The sequence below is a fragment of the Nerophis ophidion genome, linkage group LG28 (genome assembly GCF_033978795.1).
Source record: "Nerophis ophidion isolate RoL-2023_Sa linkage group LG28, RoL_Noph_v1.0, whole genome shotgun sequence".
NCBI classification, from domain to species: domain Eukaryota; kingdom Metazoa; phylum Chordata; class Actinopteri; order Syngnathiformes; family Syngnathidae; genus Nerophis; species Nerophis ophidion.
This window is the reverse complement of record NC_084638.1, coordinates 26,529,220-26,536,147: the sequence shown is the minus strand read 5'-3', so window position 1 is coordinate 26,536,147 and position 6,928 is coordinate 26,529,220.

Genomic DNA, 6,928 nt, shown 5'->3' with positions numbered 1-6,928 from the left:
TATTTTTTTACTTATGACAATGACTTTTTATTTGATAATTCGGCCTTTTATATCGTGATTGTGACATTCTGTGGAGGATTTGCATTTGGTTTTCACTGTCAAATGCGGGCTTCAGTGGATATTAATTTGGATTTAGACAAACTTCCTTAATCCACAAAACAAATTGTTCAAAATAATAATTTGTTTTATTATTTAATTTTTTTAGTATTTATTTATCAATGTGTTTATTTTTTTTTAATTATTATCACGATTGTTATTATTTAATTGATTTAATAATAATATATATATTTTTTGGACACTGAATTTATGTCCCTGTTTTTTATTTATTTCCTATTTAAAATAATAATGTATTTTAATTAATATTGTATTATTTTTTAATTTTATTATTTATTATTATTATTTAATTTATTGTATTTTAATATTTATTATTATCATTTTAGTTAGTTACTTATTATTTTATTATTACAATTATTATTGTTATTTTATCATTTATTAATAATAATAATTTGTCTTTTTTGTCTACAATTATGTACTTATTTTTATTTCATATTCAAAATAATTTATTTAAATAAGGTTTGTATTATTTTATTTTATTTTACTATTTATTTATTTATTTATTATTATTATTATTATTATTTAAAAATTATCATTTGTTTTTTAGACACTGTTTTTTTAAATTTCGTTTTGAAAATAATAATTTATTTTAATTACCTTTGTATTATTTTTAAGTTGTATTATTTATTATCATTATTTAATTTATTTTAACATTTATTATTATTATTATCATTTATTTAATCATTTATTATTGTATTATTATTATTGTTGTTTTATTATTTAATTAATTTAATAATAAAAATTTGTCTTTTTTGGACATTTATGCATCTATTTTTTATTTCATATTCAAAATAATAATTTTAATTAATTATTTATCATTTGTTATTATTCATTATTTAATTTGAATTATTGTATTATTTATTTATTTAATTATTATTATTATATTTGATTAATTTAATGATAATAATAATAATTCGTCTTTTTTGGACATTTATGTACCTATTTTTTATTTCATATTCAAAATAATAATTTATTTTAATCTTTTTTTTATTATTTGTTATTATTATTCATGATTTAATTTGATTTATTGTATTACTTAATTATTGTATTACTTAATTATTAGTTAATTATTATTATTTGATTATCTTATTATTTAATTAATTTAATAATAATTTATTTTTGTACACTGAATTTATGTCCCTGTTTTTTCAAATTTCCTATTCAATACAGTAATTAATTTTAATGAATTTTATATTTTATTATTTTATTATTAAATAAAAAATTTTTTTTATTATTTGTATTATTTAGTATTTTATTATCAGTTATTTTATTATTTTATTAATTTAATCATACTCATTTGTCTTTTTTGGACATTTATGTACCTATTCAACCATTAATTTTGTATTATTTTATTAATTATCATTAATATGATTATGTATTAATTAATAATATGTTATTTTATTATTTTGTTATATAATTAACTTAATAATGATCATTTGTATTTTTTGGACACTGAATTCACGTATATTTTTTTCATATTCCATATTTAAACACATACAGATGTGACATTCACTTGTGTTTTTATTATTATGATTTTATTATTAAAAATATTTGTATTACCTTTGAAATCATTTTTGGAAAAACAATCTTAATTGAACAATGATGAAGTACAATAAATCATCAAATCAATAATTTAAATGAATAAATAACTAAATGTACATTTCTTCGAATACATTTATGACACATTTAATAACACATTTATGTGTTTATACATGTTATTTTAATTATTTGTTATTATTAATTTTGTGATTACAAAACAACTTTAGAATCATTTTTGGAAAAAAAATCTTCGTTTAATTGAATATTGAAATAATTAAACAATAATTTAATCATGAAAAAAATTCAATCACCAAATCCGGAATTGAAACAAACATTTATGTGTTTATTGCCAATTAATAACAATTATTGTCACATTTAAATCATCATTCAAAGTTGATGTATTTATTGAAAAATCAGTGAATTAAAAACATCATAATAAATATATAAAATAACCTTAAAGTAAGAATTATTCAATTAAATTAAAAATGTAAAAAAACATAATTTAAAGAAAATACAATTATTCATAATATTAAATAAAATAACACATAAGTGATTAGGTGGCGACTTGTCCAGGGTGTACCCCGCCTTCCGCCGATTGTAGCTGAGATAGGCGCCAGCGCCCCCCGCGACCCCGAAAGGGAATAAGCGGTAGAAATTGGATGGATGGATGATTTTCACATATAACTTTAAATAAATGCACGTGGGGGATTTTAGATACAAACACACAATTAGTACATGAATTGTATTACACACACACAGATTAAATACAGACACACAATCAACACACACAATTATCTGACTAAACACACAGATTGAGATATAGATACACAATTAAAATGCGAACACAAAAATCTGACTATACACACAAATTGAGATGGACACAAAATTAACACACACACACACACACACACACACACACACAAACACCTGACTACACACAGAGATACAGACACACAATTAACACACACACATCTGACTACACACAGATTGAGATACAGACACACAATCAACACACACGCACACATCTGACTACACGCAAAGATTGCGACACAGACACACAACTAAAACACACAAATCTGACTACACACAGATTGAGATACAGACACACAATCAACACACACACACACACACACACACATCTGACTACACACAAATTGAGATACAGACACACAATCAACACACACAAACATCTGACTACACACACAAATTGAGATAGACACTAAATTAACACACACACACATCTGACTACACACAGATACAGACACACAATTAACACACACATTGGACTACACAGATTGACATACAGACACACAATCAACACACACATCTGACTACACAGATTGAGATAGACACACATTCAACACACACACATCTGACTACATGCAGATTGCGATACAGACACACAATTAAAACACACAAATCTGACTACACACACAGATTGAGATACAGACACAAAATCAACACACACACACACATATCTGACTAAACACATAAATTGAGATACAGACAATCAACACACACAAACATCTGACTACACACACAAATTGAGATACAGACACACAATTAACACACACACATCTGACTACACACAGAGATACAGACACACAATTAACAGAACATTGGACTACACACAGATTGAGATACAGACGCACAATTAACAAACACATTTGACTACACACAGATTGAGATACAGACACAACTAAATAGCGCACACACAAATCTGACTACACACACAAAGTGAGCTACAGACACCTATTCAACACACACCTGACTACACACTCAAATTGAGATACAGACACACAATCTACACACACAAACATCTGACTACACACACAAATTGAGATAGACACTAAATTAACACACACACACATCTGACTACACACAGATACAGACACACAATTAACACACACATTGGACTACACAGATTGACATACAGACACACAATCAACCCACACATTTGACTACACAGATTGAGATAGACACACATTCAACACACACACATCTGACTACACGCAGATTGCGATACAGACACACAATTAAAACACACAAATCTGACTACACACACAGATTGAGATACAGACACACAATCAACACACACACACACATATCTGACTAAACACACAAATTGAGATACAGACACAATCAACACACACAAACATCTGACTACACACACAAATTGAGATAGACACACAATTAACACACACACATCTGACTACACACAGAGATACAGACACACAATTAACAGACACATTGGACTACACACAGATTGAGATACAGACACACAATTAACAAACACATTTGACTACACACAGATTGAGATAGACACAACTAAATAGCGCACACACAAATCTGACTACACACACAAAGTGAGCTACAGACACCTATTCAACACACACACACAGACACACACATCTGACCACACGCAAAGATTGCGATACAAACAATTAAAACACACACAAATTGAGATAGACACACAGTCAACACACACATCTGACTACACGCACAGATTGCGATACAGACACACATCTGACTACACACACAAATTAAGATACAGACACACAATCAACACACACACACACATCTGACTACACGCAAAGATTGCGATAGACACACAATTAAAACACACACACACATCTGACTACACACAGATTGAGATACAGACACAATTAAAACACACACACACATATGACTACATACACAGATTGCGATACAGACACACAATTAAATCACACACACATCTGACTACACACACAGATTGAGATACAGACACAATTAAAACACACACACACACACATATGTCTACACACGCAGATTGTGTATTTACCACCTTGTCCTTCAGGTCATTAGCCACAGTTGGTGACATGTAAATCGAGAGCTTTGCCTTCCGGCTCAGCTCCCTCTTCACCACAACAGAGCGCTAGAGTGGCGCCGCCGCACTCATCCACCTGTCCATCTCACCTGTCCATCCACCTGTCAATCACACCTTCCACTCTTCCCCCACTTGTCAGAATGTTCCTGTCAAAAAGTACTTTTCTATTTACAACAAAACAAAGTTTATTTATTAGTCAAATGATGGCAACTCAACGGACATTTTGTTACTGTTAAAAATCAGCAGAACTGTACTCAATATAACATAACAACAACAATAAAAATAAATAAAATAATTATAACAATAAAGTCAAAAATAATAATAATAATAATGGCAATAACAATAATCATCATAATAACAATAGCAACAATGCTAATAGCAATAATAATAATACTAACAATAACAATAATAATAATGTGGACAACAATATCAATAATAACAATAATAAAAATAATGGCAAAATAATAATACTGATAATAGCAATACAATAATAATCATCATCATCATAACAATAATATTAGTAATAACGATAATAGCAATAACAATAATAACGTTAACATTATTCATAATAGCAATAATATTCATCATCATAATAATTATACAAATAATGCTAAAAATAATAATAACAATAATAATAATGTTAACAATATTAGTATTAACAACAATAATAAAAATAGCAATAACAATAGTATTCATCATCATAATTATAGTAATCATGCTAAAAATAATAATACTAATAATGTTAACAATATAAATAACAATTAAAATAGCAATAATAATCATCATCATAATAATAGTATTAATGCTAAAAATAATAATAACAATAGTGATGATACAATAATAACATTAATAATAGCAATAACAATAATAATCATAATAACAATAATATTAATAATGCAAAGAGCAATAATAACAACAATGATAATAATAATAACAATAATAATGATAATAATAACATTAATAATAATAGCAATAATCATAATAATAATAATGTTAATATTAATAATAAAAATAATAGCAATAACAATAATGGCAAAAACAATAATACTGACAATAACAACAATAATAATAACAATCATAATAATAATAATTTAACAACAATATTAATAATAATAGCAATAACAATAACACTAATGATGATATAACAATAATAATGTAAACAACAATAATAACAATAATAATCATCATCATCATAACAATAGTAATAATGCAAAGAGCAATATTAACAAATCATAATGTTAACAATATTAATAATAATAATAGCAATAACAATAATGATAATAAGGGCACAAACAATAATAATACTGATAATAACAACAACAATAATAATAATAGCAATAACAATAAACATCATCCTGCGATGAGGTGGCGACTTGTCCAGGGTGTACGTTGCCTTCCGCCCGATTGTAGCTGAGATAGGCACCAGTGGCCCCAAAGGGAATAAGCGGTAGAAATCGGATGGATGGAATAAACATCATCATCATAATAACAATAATAATATTAGTAATAATGATAATAGCAATAACAATAATAATACTAATAGTAATAACGATAATAACAATAATAATACTAATAGTAATAACAATAATTATTACAGTAATATTTGTAATAATAACAATATTCATAATTTAAATACTACCATGATAATTATATTAATAATAACAAATAATCATAATAAAACACAACATGCATGAATTAAAAAGGAGTGTTAAATAAACACAGTCAAAGTTTCTCGGGGTTTATGAGAAAGTCTCCAGTAACAAAAGTGTCCGCATCAACTTAACTTACTGAGTCCTGAGCCTAACAGCTTACTGTGACCACTTCAACTTAAAGACAGCACATGTCCATTCCTGGTTAATATTAATATGAATATTAATATTAATGTGGTCTTACTTCATTATGAGTCTTACGGGCTGAAAATTGTGAATTACAACTTGTACTTTTTTTGAGCTGTTCGCCATTTTAGTTGTAGTCCTTACAGTATCCATTTTTCCATTTTCTACCGCTTATTCCCTTTTGGGGTCGCTGGCGCCTATCTCAGCTACAATCGGGCGGAAGGCAGGGTACACCCTGGACAAGTCGCCACCTCATCGCAGGGCCAACACAAATAGACAGACAACATTCACACTCACGTTCACACACTAGGGCCAATTTAGTGTTGCCAATCAACCTATCCCCAGGTGCATGTCTTTGGAAGTGGGAGGAAGCCGGAGTACCCGGAGGGAACCCACGCATTCACGGGGAGAACATGCAAACTCCACACAGAAAGATCCCGAGCCTGGATTTGAACCCAGGACTGCAGGAACTTCGTATTGTGAGGCAGACGCACTAACCCCTCTGCCACCGTGAAGCCTTACAGTAATTACTCGCAAATGTATTATTTAATACAGTTTTTCACAGCATTTT